The following is a 21,757-nucleotide window of genomic DNA, read 5'->3' as shown; positions in this document are numbered from 1 at the left end:
GAAGCAATCCCAGGCACAGGTACAGGTTGGGCAGAGAAGAGATTCAGAGCAGCCCTGCAGACAAGGACTTGGGGGTGTTGGTCGACGAAAAAATGAACATGAGCCAGCTTCAGTGTGCGCTCGCAGCCCAGAAAGCCAACCGTATCCTGGGCTGCATCAAGAGGGTCGTGACCAGCAGGTTGAAGGAGGTGATCCTGCCCTTCTACTCTGCTCTCGTGAGACCTCACTTGGAGTATTGTGTGCAGTTCTGGTGTCCTCAACATCAAAAGGACATGGAACTGTTGGAATAAGTCCAGAGGAGGCCCACGAGGATGATCAGGGGACTGGAGCACCTCCCGTATGAAGATAGGCTGAGAAAGTTGGGGCTGTTCAGCCCGGAAAAGAGAAGGCTGCATGGAGACCTCATAGCAGCCTTCCAGTATTTGAAGGGGGCCTACAAGGATGCTGGGGATGGACTATTCATCAGGGACTGTAGTGACAGGACAAGGGGCAACGGGTTCAAACTTAAACAAGGGAAGTTTAGATTGGGTATAAGGAAGAAATTCTTTACTGTGAGGGTGGTGGGGCAGTGGAATGGGTTGCCCAGGGAGGTTGTGAGTGCTCCATCCTTGGCGGTGTTCAAGGCCAGGTTGGATGAGGCCTTCGGTGGCATGGTTTAGTGTAAGGTGTCCCTGCCCATGGCAGGGGGGTTGGAACTAGATGATCTTGAGGTCCTTTCCAACCCTAACTATTCTATGATTCTATGATTCTATCTTGTCCCTACAGACCAGCACATCCATTCTTACATCCACTTCTAGAAAAATAAAACATGGATGCTACACCATCCCAAGCTTGATTATTTTGACATTTTTCACGCTTATAACACTTTGTGTGCACCTTGTCTTTGTAAAAGAAGATAAAAGTAGAGTCAGGTCCTGATCTAAAAGCGCCACTCAACTAAGCCAGATAAGAGAAGGCATATTTTGACATCCTTTTTTGAATCTTTGACTAGAGAGGAATATTGTCTTTCTAATAAAGAGAACCAAGAAGACATGGCTATACAGCTTTGGGCATGCATTTTCAGGGTTAGCAACAAGTTTAAGGCTCCTGTGCCGTTAAGACCATTCCTGTTAAAGCATTACTGAAGTAACTCTTTTGCTATCATCTATCTTTACATTTGAAGCTTCTATTTCAGTCTTCTTTGATGCTCTGTGCTGCCTTGGTCTGATCATTGCAGAGTACAAACCTGGTAGCTCCTGAGCCAGCGTGTCCTGCTAAGAGTTGAAGGATTTTGGCACGAGCACAGTGCTATGCTGACATGTTCTGATTACTCCAGGCCAGAGCTGACTAACACCTAGAAGAGAGAATGAACAGGGAAAATGCATCTCTTCCTGCAACCTTCCATGTAGATGTAACCTTATTAGCAGTCTTCTCCTTACCATATTTCTCTTTTAAAATAGAATGCTTTGAGTTGCTGCACATAAATTGTATTTAGAAGGTTATTCTAGTAATATTTATTTTAGACTCTAACAACTTCAGGGGGGGAATGTCATTTGCTATCAGTTTAAATAGTGCTTAGCAGAGCAGGGCTCTGACCTATTGTGCTCCTTACAGCTGCCATATATAGATAAATGAGCATCTCCGATTTAACAAATGACTGTAAACCAGCATTTTCAAGCACAACAAGAATTAAAAAAAAAAAGCATAAATATGATTTTTCAACAAAATTAACTCTACAGTCATATTTCCCCCCCTTTAAATGTCCTACTGGATTTTAGGGAAAAAGGTAATGCATCTGTCCTTGCCTCTGCCAAAAGGATTCACTCTTTCTCTGAGGACATTACTTTCCTTGGTCTTCCCTAGTTATAATTCATGATGGAACATAAATAACTCAGATAGATTATTCAGTTTTAGGCAGAAAAGGGAATCTTTTTCTTTCCGCAGTGATATGCCTGTGTATCACAAGGCAGAATGTTAACACTGTGCTCTGCCTGGGTTAGTAAACTCTACATCTTAGTAGGACTAGCTAACCAGAAAGCGAGGAGCGAAAGGCAGTACCTGCAGAAAACTTCAGTCAGGGTAGTGTCCCAGCATCTTGGAAACATTTCCATAAATTTTTTGTATGGGTCCAGCTGTTTGCCATGCAGCCTGAGGGGAAGTCCTTATTTATGAGGAGAACTCTGCACCACCATCGATTGTAATCATGTGCAAAATAGTCTTTTCATCCCATGATCATGAATACATCTTTGTTAGACTAAACGAGAGCTGCTGACTCAACATCTGCCTGCATGCAACGCACCTTTTAATCTCACTGTCCATTTGGATAGCTAAAAGGAGAATGTGCTTCTAGGGTACATTTTCACTGATTATTAGGACGATTTTTTGTTCTTTTTCTAAAACAGGAAGACAACTTTTGACAAAAATATTTCCCTTTGATATTTATATAAGTCACATCACTTAATATATTCTTTCATAGAATTACACTTTCCGTAACTTATTAGGGGCTTTGTGTTATGGAAGGCAATGAAGGGTGAGAAAACATCCAAAACTGTAGAGAAAACAATAATTTATTATATCCTGTGGGACTCAACAGCTTGTCATAAATTCATTTTCCATGTAAATGGGCTTAAAAAAAGATTAAAGTTGGTGCAGTGCTGTAATTGTTACTCACATGAACTTCAAAAGAGTTTCATTCTTTGACTACCCTTTAATGCTAATGTCCAGAAAAATCAATTTTCGTTTTTCATTCTTGCATTTGAAACAAATCTAAGCTTACTGCAGGTAAGGGATTTGGACTATTGGCATGTCTGACAAAGCATATTTTGTACACAAAGATTTAAAGAATTGGCCTCCATTTAGAGTTTCAGGACTCAGTAATCTGCTAATGCAGCTGAGTAGTTCAGGTGATTCAGATCACATGAAAAGCAATCGATGCATTGAACACATTTCTCCATCAGTGATCTAGAAAGCTTTTAGACAAGCCCTTCAGTGCTCTGATCTCACTCTACGGTCACATTGCTGATCAAATTGTGTCCAGTGATCCAGGGTGTGAGTCTGGGTGTGAAAGTGATACTGGGCTAAATGATCAGAGGAGCAGATGGAGGATGACCCAAGCATAGAACCCACCTTACCTCCTACTTGTGTGCTGGAAAATAGCTTGATGATAGCACTGGAAGCAATACAAACCTCTGTGTGTTGGATTTGCCCTCTTTGGCATGCTTCAGTTCCATCTTTTTCTTGATGAGCAGTCTGTGTGAGGTACAGGAAGAAAATGGCAGTCAGCATTCTCTCTGCTGTGCGACTGTGAAGCAAAACCAGGGTATTTGCTTAAAGGGACAGGAAATGAATGCATAACCTTCACATTTAGAAACTCCTGTGTGCTTTAAGGAACTGATAGTTATGCCGGATAAAGATAGATTATCTCAGTTAAAAGCAATTTTCCAAAGCTGCTATTTCCAACACCTTAGTGAATTTAGAAAATCATCTTGGTTGCCAGCAGAGGTGATAATACATTGACTTGGATTATTTAGGTGAGACAACAACAGCAATGGCATTGAGATTTAGGAAGTCAGATTTAGAAGTGAAGAAACATTGCAATCAGTGTACAGGCTTGCTCATCAGCAGGAAATTTTAAGTGTTTTCACCACCCTGTAAACCACTTTTATATCATAAAAGAAAAAGAACACTGAAAAAGACTGGAACCTGTTTTTTCATGATACTGTCATGGTTTGAAGATACTGGTCTGGCTTTTCTTAAGGGCATGTTAAAATTCCAGAATTGTTTTCATCTAGAAAAAGTGTGATTAGAAAAGAAGCGTTGGTCTCACCTGAAGATTCTCAAAGCCTTGCATGTGTCCCCTCAAAGAGAAACTTCTCATAGTTTCTTTCCCTTTAAAACAGAACACTCAACAGACTGTGAGTTTTAGTTAATAGTTTCCTTTAGTTCATTTGTTCTTGGATAATATATTTATGTTCACTTGTGTGCTTCCTAGTCCTAATGAGGCATATTAGAGGTCATGCAAAGCTGGCTGAGATTATTCATCTTTATGCCTTGATCTGTGCAGTTGCGTCAAAAACCATGGGTGTTCAGTTACCATGATGCTAGGCTACAAATTATCAGCTGTATGTTCTCAGTTCCCAGATTTTGAAATGGACAGTCCAATTCAAACTACTGACATGCAACAATAAGAAGGCTAATCACATGCACAAAATAAAGGTTTTCCAGGTGTTAGAGCTGAAGCTATTAATGATTAAGCTCTGCATCTCCACAAACACTTCTAAGAGTACTTCACAAAGGAATTTAGCAAAGTAATGTAGGATATACCCAGCTGGTTAAGGTCACTGATGCTGTCCTTATTTGTTTCACTGGCAAAACCATCTTGACTTTTTGAATAATAAAATATAAGTTATATACTGAAGATAATTGGCAACGGTTGTCTGCTGTTGGCAATCTGTACCAGGATAAACTCCACCATCTAATGTTTAAATTGTTTTGAGTGAAGATAATTCTAAAAAAGGTATTGAGTCTTACAGGTGCTTACTCCATATTTATATGCTACTGATAAGACAGTTTTGTTACAGAGCAGTATGTTCTCAAGACCCTGTAGTTCTTGTCCATTAGAGAAGGGAATGACTTAACAATGAATCTTCTCTGCCTTTCTACACAAAAAACCTTAAAGGTTCAGATTTAAAGTCACCCTCATTCTTTAGAGACAGAGTACCACATCTTTTACATGTGATAGTAATCTTTCATAGGACTTAAACAGCAATGTTAACAGGATTAAGTCTCATGATATTACTAAATTAAAGCCTCTCAGGTTAGGTTAAAGGTCCTCCCAGCTGTCAAAGTTTTCTAAAGAATACTTGGCAGAGTTTTACAGTCATTACAAGGAAAATACCAAAGGCATAGTCCGAATGGGTTCAAAAGTCCCTGAGCATCACAAATTTATGGAAGTCCCTTTGCACTTCAGTTAGCTCCGAGAGGAGGTCTTTGACCAAATGCTTTGTGTATGTCTGCAGACCATCGCAGTTTCTGTATCTTAACCAGTATTCTTGTTCTAAGTGAATACACTTGAATGACTTTTATTTTTTTTTTCCCTGGAAATAGGGTTTTATTATATACATGGTCAGATTCAATGTAATGCTGCTCTTCCCGCTGTGCTTCATCTAGGCTCCTGTATCATGGAGTAACCTGCTGAAAATAGCTGTGTAAGCACAGAACCAGCTGAACCATTGAATCAGGATTCAAGGATATAAGCAAGAGCAAGAATTCATCTGATTAGGTCACGAGTGATGAGAGTCAAGGTTAAGTGCTTTCACATTTCTTTGCTTCATCATTAGATTACTATTGCTATATTGCTAACATATATTAAAATGGTATGAAACATTTATTTCAGTAATAAATACAGCCCTTTTGACCTGGTCTTTCCATAGCAAGGTGGTCTTTTGCTCTTGGCTTTACATAGACATGTATTTGATTTAAGCAAAAGAAAACGAGCTTTCCTCTTTTTAGGTATCTTTACAAGATACCTTTTTACAAAACCCTTTGCAAGGGTTTCATAGATAGTCACACTACTTAATGAACATGTTAACCGTTAGGTCCCCAGCTTCTGTATGCAGGAATGAGAGAAATTTCTTTCTGTAAGATGGGAGGGAATACTGCTGTTAAGCTGATCCCTGCAAAATGAGTCAGGTTCTGCTAAAATTACATCAAGACTGAAAATAAAAAAAGGCACAATAGTGATCAAATTTATGTGAATGGAAAGTTAGAAAAATGCTTTCAAGTGTTGTTTAATGACTCTGTAATGTAATGACTCTCTGTAGGGGCTTACAATGGATCTTACCTTACAATAATAATTTTCTCTCAGACCTGACACCCCCCCCACCCCAAAAAAAAAAAAAAGAAAAAAAAAAAGAAAAAAAAATTAGGGCATTTTTTAGGATTTTTTAAGAGGCTTTTCCCTCCCAAAGATGCTGACCAATTCCAGCCATCGTGGTAAAAATGAGTCACAGGGAATGACTTGGTAAGTTTGTAACACTGCCTTCTGAGATTCACATACTATGAAGTTCATTGTTGCTTAGGCTTTTTATAACCTATACTAATACAGTCCAACTGGAAAATATTGTTCTAGAAGGAACTATGCAAGGACTATGCAAATTGAATCATACAGTTTCCTGGTAACTTCACATCTCTAGTTCGGAAAAGAGGAGACTGAGGGGTGACCTCATTAACGTTTATAAATATATAAAGGGTGAGTGTCACGAGGATGGAGCCAGGCTCTTCTCAGTGACAACCAATGGTAAGACAAGGGGTAGGGGGCTCAAACTGGAACACAAGAGGTTCCACTTAAACTTGAGAAGAAACTTCTTCTCAGTGAGGGTGACGGAACACTGGAACAGGCTGCCCAGGGAGGTTGTGGAGTCTCCTTCTCTGGAGACATTCAAAACTCGCCTGGACGCCTTCCTGTGTAACCTCATCTAGGTGTTCCTGCTCTGGCAGGGGGATTGGACTAGATGATCTTTTGAGGTCCCTTCCAATTCCTAATATTCTGTGTGATTCTGTGTGATTCTGTGTTTTAAAACCATATTTTTTAAAAAAGCGAGATGCTGTATGTGGTAAATGATTCCTCTCTGAACTGTGTGTTTTAATAATAAGAAATAAAACCACGCAAAATTCAGCCGCACAAACTGAAATCTTCCATCACTGTAAAAATTATGTTAACTATTTCTGGCTTAGAGAGTTCTCATCTCATATCCAGCTCTATTTGTTATAAAGGGAGCAGAAATGGGTGAGTTGATTAAGGTATGGTGAACTAATGCTAAAAAGATGAGCAGGCATGTTGTTTGTCCCAACACAATACTCTGTGGTTAACTTTTAATTAATATGTAGGCATCTTCACATGACCTCAGCTAAAAGGCAAAATTCAATTATAGCAAAAAAAATGGTTTTTCAGAGTTTGACTTGCCTTATTTTGCCCACTACCTGTTTCATCCTGCGGTATACAAGGAATTCTCACTGATCTGTTGAAAAATCACAAGTCAAAACCATTGAAAGTCTGTTCTATAGACCTACAAGACTCAGAGAATTCTAGAGTGCTTAATAAGCTTGCTTTTTGTTTTAGTATTATTTGTTTTATTCATTTTCGGTTAATAATAGTTATTAACTGAAGTTCTTTTTCATAGTTCTTTCTCTAAGCAAAAAAGAGTAATACCATTTTCTTAATTCAGAATTTAATACAATGAGTGATTGTAAAATCTTTAAGCAAGCCGCTGATCAAAGCATCTTTTCTGTTTTTTTTTACTGTAAGGTAAGAAGACTGTATTTTTGAACTGTATTCACTGAAATTTCAGGTTGATTTTTATCTTGAGAAGCCCTCAGTGTTTCATCTTGCCTATATTTAGTGGTGTCTGTCACTTCTCAGATTCAATTAACTTCATTCAATTCAGTTCTGGAAAATGAAATCGCATTATAAGAAAAATTTGTCCTTGTAAACCTATTTTATATAAGCCATATTATTAAAGAACTGTTTCAGCAGTGGTAGAACACTCTTGACACAAATCTATGACACAGAAGATCTTTATTTTGTGAACAATGACTTGCTAGCTTCTTACGCTTTTTTTTCCCCTCTTCTTCTTGTGATATAAAATTACTATAAAAGCTAAAGACCTGTAACAGACAGGAACCCTACAGATTGTTCTTCTCAGTTAATTCACATTCCCCAGCATCATGACAAGTGTTTAGGAAAAGATGCCAAGTTATAATTAAATATATTGGACCGATTCTTATTCTTATTTATATCTGTTCAACCCAATCAGTCCTGTGGAGTTTGTCTGGGCATAAATAAGAAGCAAGCATAGCTGAATATGATTAATTTAAACTTGCCTTCTTTATTAAAATGGAAAATCATGGATTGAATTTTGCTGCTTTATATGACTGCTAAATTTCATTGATCTTTTGGGTCATGCAATTAAAAATAAGGAATTATTATATGAGTACGAATTAAAAGATAATTGAAAATAACGTTTCTTGAAACATTCTTAAAAATTTTGGGTTGACTATTAGAAACAGCCTTTTAAAAAATCTTAAACCCCTCAATTTTCATCAAAGCATTAAAATAACTCTCTGAAAGTCTGAAGCAAAAGCTGAAATCTTATATGTAAGTCTAAACAAAAGCAAATGGGGCTGGGATTTTGCTACCTGCTTTTCTATTTTCCACTTAAGAAAATAGATATGTTTTGCTCTAAACCAGAAAAGATATTTTTTTGCTCTTGGATACCCAAGTTAGGAAGCAGAGCAAAGCACCTTTTTGCCACATTCCTAATTTTCTGTAAATGTGTTTTCTTTGAGCAGAAGATGAGGTCAGATTGATGGAGACATAGGAAAGGATAACAGAAGAAGGTACATAGAAGAGTGTTATCAGATGTGGTAAAAGAACAAAAGAGGTCAGACAAAATGCTGCAATTGGAGTGGAAGCTTGTACTCCATTAACATGACAGGGCAAGAGCAAATGTTAACAAGTCAGAAAAAAAATTGAAACAAATATTGCTGTTGCAGTAAACACAAGTAAGAACAGGCATTGCCATCATGATAAGGGTGAAAGCAACAAAAGAGGCAGGGGGAAAACATGAATCTTGCTGAAAGTCTTAGCAGTGAAAACAGCATCTTCTTTATTGCATCTGTCAGGCCTTTTACTAGCAACAGAACCACAACTCAAAGGATGTATATCATCTAATTGCTAACTATAAGAAGGTGTGTTATCACAGCAAACCAGCTACACTTAATGCAAAAAGCCATTCCAGCGCATTCATTTTTGTAACCATTATCCAAAATCTTCTGAAATCAAACAGAATCCTTTTGCGTATTGATTAGATTTTGAAAAAGGAAATATCCAACCATAACAAAATCCTCTAAGTCCAGTGCTGCAATAAGCTTTTCCTATTGTAACCTTAGGTTACACATAGCTAACTCTTTCATCCAGAAACTGCTGGAAAACTCCAACACTGAAGATGTTCGAGGAACAAAAAGTAATTTTGAGCCTACACTGGATCTGCCTTTGGCTGTTTTAAGCAGGATGTAACAGCTGGAAAAGAGGCAAGGTCTAATGCTTGCCTTGGACCCTGGGAACTCAGGGCAGATGAAGGATTGGGAAGAGATGCCTATTCTGATGATTTATTTTGATCATGTTTGTGTGAGCTGGGAAGATATAAGATCAAAGTTGCAAGGAATGTCCTTAACTCCAGATATGGGGAACAATCTGAGCTCCATCTAGACCTCAGGTATAGTAGTCCAATACAGGCTGATTGAGTCCTTTAACACTGGGGATTATCCAGCTGAGGTTCTGAGATGCAAACACAACCCTAAAGAAACAATTCAGTAACTATTCTGTAGCATCCGTTCTTTTCATGAGAAGGTTCTCTAGAATGGTTAGTCTGCTAAAGTGCCAATTTATTGTTGAAAAGATGCACTATTTGAGATTATCTATATAGTAGAGTTGCAATTCTGCTGTGCATTGGGAGTCTTTATTGGGCTTTCTGGTTAAAAGAGTAACTGTATGAAACATAAACTTTAATATTTGAGCTATAAAAATTGTGAAATGTCCTTTCCCTCTCCTTGAGTTCATTAAGTCTCCAGAGAAATATTCAAGCTGATTAGTTATTTCAGCTTGGGTTTCTCATCTCAATCTCAAACAGCAAAAAATTAGATTTAATGACATTAGAGGTTATGACTTCTTTGCCACAAACAGTGTCTTGATTTGGTGACCTACTTCATTATGACTAGAACTTCATAACTTGTTAATTCCTCAAATATTAAGACTTAAAACATTTGTATTTCCTACTTTCTATATATAGGATTTTTTACTGAACTTTATGAAATGAATGCATAAGCTATTTTAGTAGTTTGCTAAAGTTCACGTTATTAAAGGCATGTTCTACTGTGGGTTCCAGTTTACAGTTTAGAGCTGTCTTTGTTTCACAATCAAAACTATACTCATTTTGCTCACAGGCGTTTTTTTGGGAAAAGTGCATCAAGTAAATACAAATCTAGCAACCAAGTACCTGCATTGGAAAAGAAAGAAACCATAGCAAAATGTTTTCAAGTACTTACAATAAAAAAATAAAAAAATCAACCAATCACTTTCTAAAAACTCATTAATGAGGAAGGTCTACCTAATAGTAGCCTTTTGTCAGAGATCAGTGCAGATACATTACATAATTCACCCTTCCTCTTTTTATTTAGGTGTTGGTAAAGTGCACATTAGCAAAAGATTGATGTTCAAAAGTGGATATAGTATTAACAAAACAAAGTTATTTTATCTGTTTGCAGCTGTTTTAGAGAGAGCTATTTTTGAGGGTCTCCCATGTCTCACAGAAGCTCTACTTTAACCCCATAGCTAGTGAGAGCAAGTAAATCCGAATGTACTCTTTTGACTATCCAGAGTTTTATGTATTTTGGATTCCCCCATGTGCCCTCACCCCATACTTTGATGTAGCATCTCTAGGGTGAATTTTACCTACCTACAGTTATCAGTCTCTTTGGATCCTAAACACCAGGAGCAAGTCTTTGCTCACATTTCATGGTTAGAGTACTGGGTTGCAACATATGTCATGTACACCTTTCACAATTGACTCAATCAGAACACAGAACAATTCAGGTTGAAAGGGCCTTCTGGAGGTCAGATAATCTGTCTCAAAAGGAAGGTTAACATTACAGTTGCAACAGGCTGCTCAGAGCTGTTCTTCATCAGGTTTTGGAGGTCTCCACAGTTAGAGATGCTACAGCCCCTTAAGACAACCTGCACCTGTGCTTAACTTTCATTGTGCATGGATTTTCCTTAAACACAGACATATATATGCTATATATGTCTGTAAACCATATCTTTTGCCTCTGGTCCTTTTGCTGTGCAGCTCTAAGCATTTGGCTTCATCTTCTCTATAAGCCCTACTTTCCTCAACTGCTTCTGGGGCCATATTTTTTTCCTATATTTCTGGGCCAAACAAGCCCACTTCCCTTACCCTGTTGTCAAATGTCATTTGCCCCAGACTCCTTCCCAACTCTGTGACCCTTTACTGGCCTCACTCCAATTTGTCTGCACTGGGAACAGAGGGAAATAATCAGTTCCCCAACCTGTACCAGTGCATGGGGTTGCTCCGTCATAGGTCTGTAATTCCATTATGAACATTCATTTTACATGGTTCCTGTTTTCCCATTCTTCCAATTTATTGTGGTTGTACAAGTAAATCACTTTTATGTTCAGTGTTATCAGTGCTTTTCCCCTCCCACAATTTGGCATCAGCTTGATGAGATCACGTCTCTGTAAGAATCACTGAAGAATATGTTCAACAGTTTGAAACCTTATGAAACATCTGCTAGATATACTACTCTCTAGGTTCAAATGCTCAGCCCTATCTTTGCTTACCTAGAATACTGTATCTTTGAAATGAGTGCAATAATTCTGTATTGAAACTCTTGGTCAAGGTAAATGATTTCTTTGCTCTTCCCTTTTTCATAAAGCTGTAGCCAAATTATCTTTAAACCAAGCTGTTCAATCACTATATATCTTTGGTAAATGCAGTCTAGCTGTTCCGAATTGCCTTCTTGTCCTTTGGTGTTTGGAGATGGCTCATATGATGACTTCCTGTTTTCCCTAAACTGAGACTGACTGGCCTGTCTTTTTGCAGATCTCAACATTTGACTTTTTTTCACATATTTAGGATTTCTACTGATCAAACAGATGATACAGAGTAGCCTTATAGTGAATTGGGTGAGTCCTGCAGATGTACGTGTTTATAAACACAAGCCTAAAAAGTAAGAAAATTGCATTATGTTCATTGTCCTGCAAAGGCAAAAATGTGAGTGTCATTAATGTCAAAGTTTACCAAACTTAGCTATAGACAAGGAAGACTGCATCTTCTAGTACAGCTTTCCCTTTTAGCATCTGTCCATGCAGGATAAACAAGTCAGATACTTCCTTCTTCACTGCCAGCCATTGATTTATTTCCATAATTCTGCATGCATTCAACAGGACAGATGCTGAAAAAATTGCAGGCTCAGAATTTCTTTATTACTCTAGTAATCATTAAAGTTTCAACTACTTGTTATTACACCCTTTAATCCAAATACTGTCTTGCAAATGACTGGGATATTTGATCATGTCAAAGTTGGGCAAATAACTTGGAAAAAAACCCAACCTTACTAGCCTCAAAATTTTAAAGTTGTTACCTGGAGCAATGGGCTTATCTCTTTTGATACACTGACATGATAACTTAAAAAATACAATCATCTGACCCATTTTAATGCTAATCTTTTCCCCTGAAACATTTGCAATATGAAAAATAATATTTATTCTTTTGAGACTCTGCTGAAATGGGATAAAATTCTGTATTAAAAAATATTGAAAATATTATTTAAACATTATTTTAAAATATTATTTATTTAAAAACCCCTATTTTTGTTCTGCATATAAAAAAGATATCCTGATCCTTTTTACTTTATCAATGATGAGGACTTTTTTTGCTGCTTTGCCCTGAAGACCATAACAAATGTTCTGGTTGCATGAACATGGGTATCAATAAGCTTTTCAAATGTAGACTATAAGTAAGGGCATGCTGTTCCCCAATGTAATAAGGTTAAAAATCCTATGAAAGTAACACTGAGAAAAATCACAAAGTATATATAATATCCACAAAATCAGCTGTTATTAGATTCTAATTCTCCACTTAAGACATATTCCTGAAGAATATCCATATATACACATGCATGTATTTCAGGAATGCAAAGTCCTTTTAAGAAGCTATCACTACTTCTCTCTTCCTTACTTTTCTGCCTTATGTTTTTTTTGCTTTGACAGTTTAATGATAGCCAAAGTGATTGTGCTTGGCTGTCAAGTGTTTGGCCCCATGACCACTGTCAATACAATTGCAAACATTACAGAGCCTTTGGTCCTCTCAGTGTGAGTCCCTTCCCCTTGGCTGCTCTCTCCAATATGGTTTCCATGATTTCTACCAAATCTCATGACACTCAGAGATGTGCAGCCTTGGCAAGTACTCTGCAGAGGCACCGGCAAGGTTGTAGACTTTTCTTCTGTTAGAGTAAGGTCTGTAGTGCAGTGGAAATGGGTCTGATGTTGTCCTGTTTGATCCGGGATCACACTTAGTCAGAGAAAAGCTCCTTAAATTCATTTACCCAGAAAGTTTAAAATCTCAATTTTTAACTAACTTGCAAGTCCTCACATAGAATCATAGAATCATAGAACAGTTGGGGTTGGAAAGGACCTTAAAATCATCTAGTTCCAACTCCCCTGACATGGCCAGAGACAACTCACACTAAATCATGTCACCTGAGGCTCTGTCCAACCTAGCCTTGAACACCACCAGGGATGGAGCATTCACAACTTCCTTGGACAACCCATTCCAGTGCCTCACCAACCTTACAGTAAAGAATTTCTTCCTTATATCCAATCTAAACTTCCCCTGTTTAAGTTCGAGCCCCTTACAACTTGTCCTATCACTACAGTCCCTAATGAAGAGTCCCTTCCCAACATCCCTATAAACCCCCTTCAGATACTGGAAGGCTGCTATGAGGTCTCCACACAGCCTTCTCTTCTCAAGGCTGAACGACCCCAACTTTCTCAGCCTATCTTCATATGGGAGGTGCTCCAGTCCCTGATCATTCTCATGGCCCTCCTCTGGACCTGTTCCAACAGTTCCATGTCCCCTTTTATGTTGAGGACACATACCATATATCAACCTAAATGAAATTTAATGGCTGTTATAATCCCCAGTCAAACAGGACTGATAAGACTGTGTTAGAATCTCTTTTTACCTTAAATGCAAGCTTTCTTCACTAACAGATAGTGGGGTTTTATTTTACTCTTAATATCCATTTCAGCTTCTTGTTGGTTGATATTTAAACTAGAGACAGCTCTAAAAAATTGTTCTTATTTTGCTGCATATCTTTTTCTTGGGAATAAAACACAAATGTAAGTAATACTGGAATATTTAAGATTTGGTTCATTCAGGCATTAAATGCTCTAAGAAGTGAGTGACCTTCAAAGCTTTTCATGTAGGAAAATTACTCTTTGCTTTTATGCACACACATCAAGAGAAAATGAGTTGCTAATCTGGACCTCCTAGTATTATCATCCACATCAATCATCTGGTTATGTTTTTTGGGTGATAGCTCTTCTAGTTCCATTATTCAATGGCCAAATAATGTGACTTGTACTGAAAGAGAAAAAAGTACTGTCTCCTTAGCTGATGGAAATCGGTTTGGATGCAGTAAAATAAATGCTCATGCACTCACATACACCAATCAGAATGGGTTCCTAATACTACCAGAGGAAAGAGAGAATAATATGATTTCATATATCCACTTACTGAATCATATTTTGGAATGGCTGTTAGGCTAGCATCAATATCTATTTTACTGGTATGACAGAAATTGAATAAGACATTTTGAGAAGACAGAATTTTCTTCTAGGAAGTTGTGAGCAAGGTACACCTCATTACCTAGAAAACAATGAAAAAAAAATCAGCCAAACTTTTTCCTTATCTATCAATATTCACACATATTGTCATTGGTTTTCTTGCCTTTTGGAAATGTTTATGCTGTGCAAATATTTTCCTTTCAAAGAACAACATTATTTTTCATAATATTTGTATGTTGTACAGATGATGATGGAGTTAGCTAAGATTTTTTTACATTCTGTACATGTACATGAATCCAAACTGATTGTATCTATGTCTGTGGTGGAATTAGGATTAATTTAATCATATTAGTGGCTGTTAGCAATGCTTCATATTTTTTGTAGATGCAGATATAGAAAATGTAAATGATGGCAGTGCCTACAGCGCCTTTCTCTTTCTCTTCTTCTCCCTGCTTCCCTGTCATGGGTAGTACACTTCTCTGCAAAACCATAGTGAAAGAAAGCATTGTGGGGCTGCTAGAAAGTCTGCTTACTGTTCAGAGTACCCAGATGTTTCTTGCAAGCATAGCAAGACAATAGAAGCTGTGTAACCAAAGCACTGAGGGATTTCTTGTCCTCTTTATTTGTTCACACACTGTAATTACCTGATAATGTGTGGTTTTCATGACAGTGTCCATAAGGTGATGACAGGTTAGCTATATAAAGCAAAATTTTTACCCTTTTTCACTACCTGCTAAAAGACTCTCAGAAAAGCATAAAGAGAACGGTCTTTCAACTTTACCGGGTCAGTCAAGAACTGCAAACCATATTTGCATTGCTATTTAATTTATTTCTTAGTGAAATCATGCTTCCAAACTGCATTATATCCATACATATTTTGATGTAGATAAGAAGAAACAGTTTATAAATTGAAATATTAACATCTTATTGCATAGAACAAGTAACTGTGATGAAGTAAATGTTTCTAATTATATTTCAGTCTATTTAGAATTTTTGCTGAGGTAGTTCAAACTACTTCAGGCATATTTTACAATACAAATGCATATTTAAAAAAAAATCAAAACTAAGATAAGCCAAATGTCAACTGTATTCATTTCTGCCTCAGGTACCAGTGGCAAATATGTGTCTTACTGTGGGCCTAACTGTAAATAACATGGGTTCATCATAACCTCACTCTAAGGTGAAGGTGACCATCACCAAAATTATCCACATAGTAACTTTTGTTGAAAATCTGATGGAATTTTAATTTAAACTGACTCAAGATTTTAAAATATACTAGATGTGCTGCTAAAGCAAGGTTTTCTTCAGCTGTTCTCTCCCTATTCTCTGTGGCTATAGAGATGTTGAGTTTCTTCAGAAATATTCTTCCTTTGATTAATTTTGATCACATGCGCTGTTTTTTATTTTGCTGGTTAAAAATGGAATGGAATACAATAAATAGAAAATAATTTTCCTCTCGTGTTTTCAGCAAACAAAAATCAGAGGTCAAGTAAAAACTTCGTAAGCACTACAAGTTTATTTGAAAATCGAAGGGGAGATCGTAAGATACCAGCTCCACAGGGTCCCATGCTAAAGCTTGGGCAAAATGAAGGCTTGAATGCCATGCAAAACTGGGAATAATGGTTGTATACTTATAGACAGCTTGTTGGGGCAGAAAAACCTTATTGTGTCTTGGTTGATCCACAGGAATTGTCTATGTACCTACTTTAATTTTTCAATGAAGCCTAGATAATTATGACTGGATTAACCCTAAAAGACAAGCTAGGTGTTTTTTCTAAATCTGTAGCTAATCATGCTGGCCTTTGGGGTTCTGCTGGATAAGCTTTGAAAAATCGCTTGCATTAAAATCAGAAAGCTGCCTGTTTCTTTAAAATAACGTCAAAGCAGAGACAAGTTGGCAAATCATGGTACATTTTAGTGGAATAGGGCAGCAATTGTTACAGACATCTGTTTTTGTTCCATAGCGTATTTCAAACAGGTATCAAAGGCAGAAATGTTTGAGACATGACCTTTCAGTAAATTTTGCAGAGGGGAAAAGCTGCAGCAGAAGTGGATGAGAAAATATCTGAGATGTTCTTTAAACTCAGTAAATATACTTTTTGGCAGACAGGGACACCGTTATATTGTCTTTCACTAAGACATCGTATGTGAATGGCATCAGTTGCCTATTGCTCTCATGATCCAGGAGAGGCTTTAGTCAGATTATTGGATCTTTTTATGACACTTCCTTTAGGGTGTTTCCATGCAATTTTTGATGACTGCACACAACACAGACATAGAGGAGGCCTGTATACTGGGTCATAAATCACAGATTAGATTCAAATTAGTTATGAAGTCTGCTTAACTGCCCAAGTTCACATGAAATAAGTGTTTGCAAAGCAGGCTGCAAATAGGCTGTTGAGCAGACTCCTGGCCAGCCTTCTGACTGCCAGAGCCTGCCCTGGTGGGAACTAATGGCAAATTCTTACACTGCAATACACCTGCGGCATACACAGTGAGGTATCTGATCTTTTTTCACACCATTTATTCCTTTTTCTGCCTGTCCTTCCATAAGAGACTGATCTGAAACCAGACTCCACTGTCCATTGGCTCAGATTGATCTGAGAAGCTGGGATGGAAATCCATCTGTCTTTTGTCTCAGAGATGGGTGAGTTGAGGTAAGACTCCAATATCCATTGCCTGGGAGAAGGGTGTGAGGAGCTGAATTGGGACTCCACCATCCGTTGCCTGAGGGATGGGTGGGAAAGAGCTGATAAGACTCTTCCTTCCATTGCCTCGAGGATTGGTGTGAGGAATTGCTACCCATTACCCCCAAAATTGCTGCAGACACCTGTGTATGTGTGTGTGCAGACATGTGCAGTTGAAGAGCTGGCTGCAAGACCACGAAAACTGGTCCACCAGCAATGTGTAATACGTAACATGAAGAACAGAGGTACTCCCTGCACCTTGTTATAAAAGGGGGAAATGGTAATCATCAAGAGACACATCACCAAGAGGCACACCACCAGGGGGCCATTGCCATGAGGATGACTCCAGAGGACACCTCTGTGGGACACTCTCCATTGATGGGTACTACGGACCCTGAGGGACACCCTCCATGGGGCATCGCCATGAAGGCAGCTCCATCAGGTCATCTCCATGAGGTACCTTCAAAGAGATGACTCTAGAAGGACACCTCCACGAGGACACCACCTCTGATGACTAGTATGGACTCTTGGGGAATGCTCTGCTCCTATATCGACTACAAACCCTGAAGGACTCCCACCACTAATGATGATGACAACGGATTCCCAGGACATTGCTAGATCCATGATAGTGACTATCTCTCCCTCCCTCTGCACCCCAAATCCTTGCTTCATTTTCTACCTTTTTTCTAATCTGTCCTATAGCTATACCTTTTATTACAATTATTTCCCTTTTTTATAAAAACAATTTTTTGTAATAAGCTTACTACTCAATTACGGTACTTGACCTCATTTGCATCTTAATTTCACTCTTGCGATCATGAACTGAAATAGGGTCTGGCACCTCTAGGTGCCAGAAACTGAAACAGGACCCAGACACCTTCATGGACATTTAAATCACTGCTTTCTCTTTGTCAGGTGTTAAATATGAAAAAAATAAAAAATTCTCCCTGGGCCAAATGGGAGGAAGTAGCATCTGAAAGCTACTGTGTTGATGACTGGAGCTGGGATGCAGCAAAAAAACTCACAAGAGACTTCACTTTTCATCCTTTAGCAAGATTTAGACTTGGGCAAGTGTAATTAGTCCTCAGGGCTATGTTCTCATTTGCTATTCAATTTAGAGTAGTAAAGTGGGTTTGAAACAAATTTCCCAATGTTTCAACCAAACATGTATTATTTTAACCCACAGACATGAGACTCTTTCCACAGGAGATTTTTTAGAAAGGGTTTAGCATCACTATAATTTTTCTGTCTAAACAATGATTCTAAGTCCTCTCTAAAAAATTAAGAACTATTACTTTTTGTCTTCTGTTTATCAAATGAGTGCCAAACTGAAGAAAGTTGCAGTGGACACAGCAGCTTCTATTCACAACCTGGAGGTAATTAACAAAATAGTTAATATTAGACTTTAAAGGCTGCGCAGAACCACATCCAGCCTGACCTTGAATGTCTCTGGGAATGGCGTATCCAACACCACTCTGGGCAACCTCTGCCAGTGTTTTACTGCCCTTATTGTAAAGATTTTTTCCTCACATCCAGCTGAATCTCCCTTCATTTAGTTAAAACTAACAGGCCCTGCTAAAAAGTCTTTCCCCATCTTTCTCATAGGCTCCTTTTCAATACTGAAAGGCCACAGCAAGGTCTCACCAGAGCTTTCTCTTCTCCAGACTGAACAAATCCAAATCTTTCAGCCGTTTCTCATAGGAGAAATGTTCCGTCCCTCCAATCATTTTTGACTGGCCCTCCTCTGGACTCTCTTCAACAGGTTCATATCCTTCCTGTACTGAGGACTCCAAAGCTGAATGCAGTACTCCATGTGAGGTCTCACCAGAGTAAGGTAGAGGGGCAGAATCATCTCCCTCCTTGCTGACCACACTCCTTTTGACTGGCCTTCTAGGCTGAAAGCACACATTGCCATATCATACCCAATCTTTCCTCCACTAGTACCCCAAGTCCTTCTCTTCAGAGGTACTGCCAGTCGCTTCATCTCCCAGCTGGTATTGATACTGGGGGTTTTCCTGATCCAGGCGTAGGACCTTTCACTTGGTCTTGTTGAACCTCATGAGTTTTGCATGGGCCCACTTCTCGAGCTTGTCCAAGGATCCTTGTCAAGGATGGCACCCCATCCCTCAGGCTTGTCAGCTGCACCACTCAGCTTGGTGTCACCTGCAAACTTGCTGATGGCACATTCAATCCCACTGTCTGTGTCCTCAATGAAGATATTAAACAGTACTGATCCCAGTATGGACCCTTGAGTGATGACACTTGTCACTGGTGCTCATCCAGACATTGTGCCATTGACCCCTACACTCCGCATGTGACCATCCAGCCAAGTCCTCATCCACTGAACAGTCCACGCGTCAAATCCAGCTCTCCAATTTAGAAAGAAGAATGTTATGGGGGCCTGTGTCAAAGGCTTTACAAATAGATGACATCCGCAGTCCTTCCTTTGTCCGCCATTGTAGTTACTCCATCACAGAAAGCTTCTGGATTGGTTAGGCAGCACTCTTCCTTTGTGCAGCTGAGCATGTCTGTGACAGGAGAATGCAACCATAATTACTCATATGGTGTGATTTTCATACTTTTTACTTCATCTGGGATGTTTCTAAATTGTATTTACTGATACTATCTACTGAATGTTAGCCCACTAAAAGAAGAGACTGACCTTGTTTGACTTATCAGAGAAGGCCCGTGGTGTGAAAATATTGAACATTTAAAGGTTTTATTTCCTTTCCAAATAGCAAATGAGTAGGTCAACATAGTGGTTATTTAAAAAGGAATCTCTTACATAATTCTTCTTGCCATAATAACATTGCTTCACTGTAGAAAAGATGTCTAGGATATAGTCTATCAAGTGTAAAAGTGTTTTTACATATACCATAATGACAGTGCATACTAGCTTAATAATTGCTTCAGGGCTTTTCAGGACTGCTAGGGAAAATAATACTTCACTGAATTAATATTTCAGTGAAAATCTCCATTCCACTAAAGTAGGCCCACTGGTACAAAACCAATACAGATATTCTGCAGATGTATGTAGGTAGTATGCAGGAATATTAGCACTAGTGCACTTTCAGTTTCTATCAGCATCTTGTCAGCTGCTTGGAATAAAACAGACACCCTGCGACACGTTGATCTCCTTTCCATTTTCAACTCACAAAATTATAGACTCATAGATCTTTTTTTGTTGTTAAAGCATAAGCTGTATGAGTGAGATATAAGATAAATTAGCTGAAAAGAGCTTGCAGGCAATATGTGAGAAGGTAATTCATAACTGGTTACTGCATCAATCAAAAAGTACTAAATTTTCCTTATTTAGTTCAAAATATACTAAGTTTTTCCAGATATAGGACTTATTTTTTAATTGGGAATGAATCCCAAGAACCTGGGCCAATGACAGGGCGATTGCCTGGCTTTGAATGAGAACTCCACTGAAACACATTTAAAATGTACTCATCTATTGCTCATGACAAAGAGTTCTTTTAGGTGCAATATGAAGACATGGAGAGTACAGGGGAGCTAGTAGATTGGTTTCACAATAAACTGCTTGATGTACTCTTGGTTTTAAAGAAGAAAACATCTTGTAATACACATACAACTACTTCCCAGGTTTATCACTTTATGTATGGTTTTTTGAGGATTTGCATACTCATATAAATCACTCAAAGCAGCATTACCATTTTTATAGAGAAAAATCAAATATTAATAACGCAGCTGATGAGATACTCATGGTCCCCTAGGAGTCTCACAGGATCAAGTGAAGACTTGCAGGATTCAAATGAGTCATGATCTATAAAGGTTCCCTACTGCAAAGCTATTTAAATAATTATGAAATTTAACAAAAGCAAAGCAAAATAACAACCATTCCTCAAATAATGGAAACATTGAGGTCTTCAGGGTGCACAGGTCTGCTTAGCCCATGGCCCAGATCCTCACAATATGTTTGTGGTAATTAGAATATCTTATTAAAACTAATTCTTCTCTAGATCTCCCACAGAAATCCTCCAAGCAATAACTGTAGTCTTGCCAAAGCAAAATACTAAATTATAACACTCTCTGTTAGACAAGCCCCTACAGATATTATTTGAACAGTGTTGAAGATTCTTACAAACGAAACGGAAATGTGTTAACACTTTAAAGCTCCATTGGGTTCAGAAAACTGTCATTTCAGTTTCTCAGACACCCCCTTCATACTGTGGCATGCTTTCTCAATGTCACTTACCTGACATGATGTGCTGAGTTTTACAGATTTTCTCTCTTTATTGCGAGCTTTTCAGTATTTATTTTAGTATTCTTTCTTGTACATAGACCTATCATTTTGGCTCATTTCACTTTCATATAATGGACATTTTTCTGCTCCTCCATCTGCCTGTTGTATGAGATACCTGTGTACAGTGATAAAGAGCTTGAATGGCTGCGTACCATTTTCAGGTCAGTCAGGAGGGGAGTTCTGGGAGGCTGCTGATTGGGTGCCCATCCTGCAGACCTCTCCGCTGGCCTGGGGAGAGGACACACTGTGGTTCATGGATGCTGTGGCATGAATTGCCTCTCAATAGCCCCAGTATCAGTTGATTGAACAGGAACACAGTATTACCTCAGGACTTGCCCAGATGCTTTCCCTGCAGTCCCTGTTATAATGCTTTCTAAGCCGAAATAACATAAGCCACAT

The sequence above is a fragment of the Psittacula echo genome (assembly GCF_963264785.1).
Source record: "Psittacula echo genome assembly, chromosome: Z".
Taxonomy (NCBI): Eukaryota; Metazoa; Chordata; class Aves; order Psittaciformes; family Psittacidae; genus Psittacula; species Psittacula echo.
Note: the sequence above shows the minus strand (reverse complement) of the source record.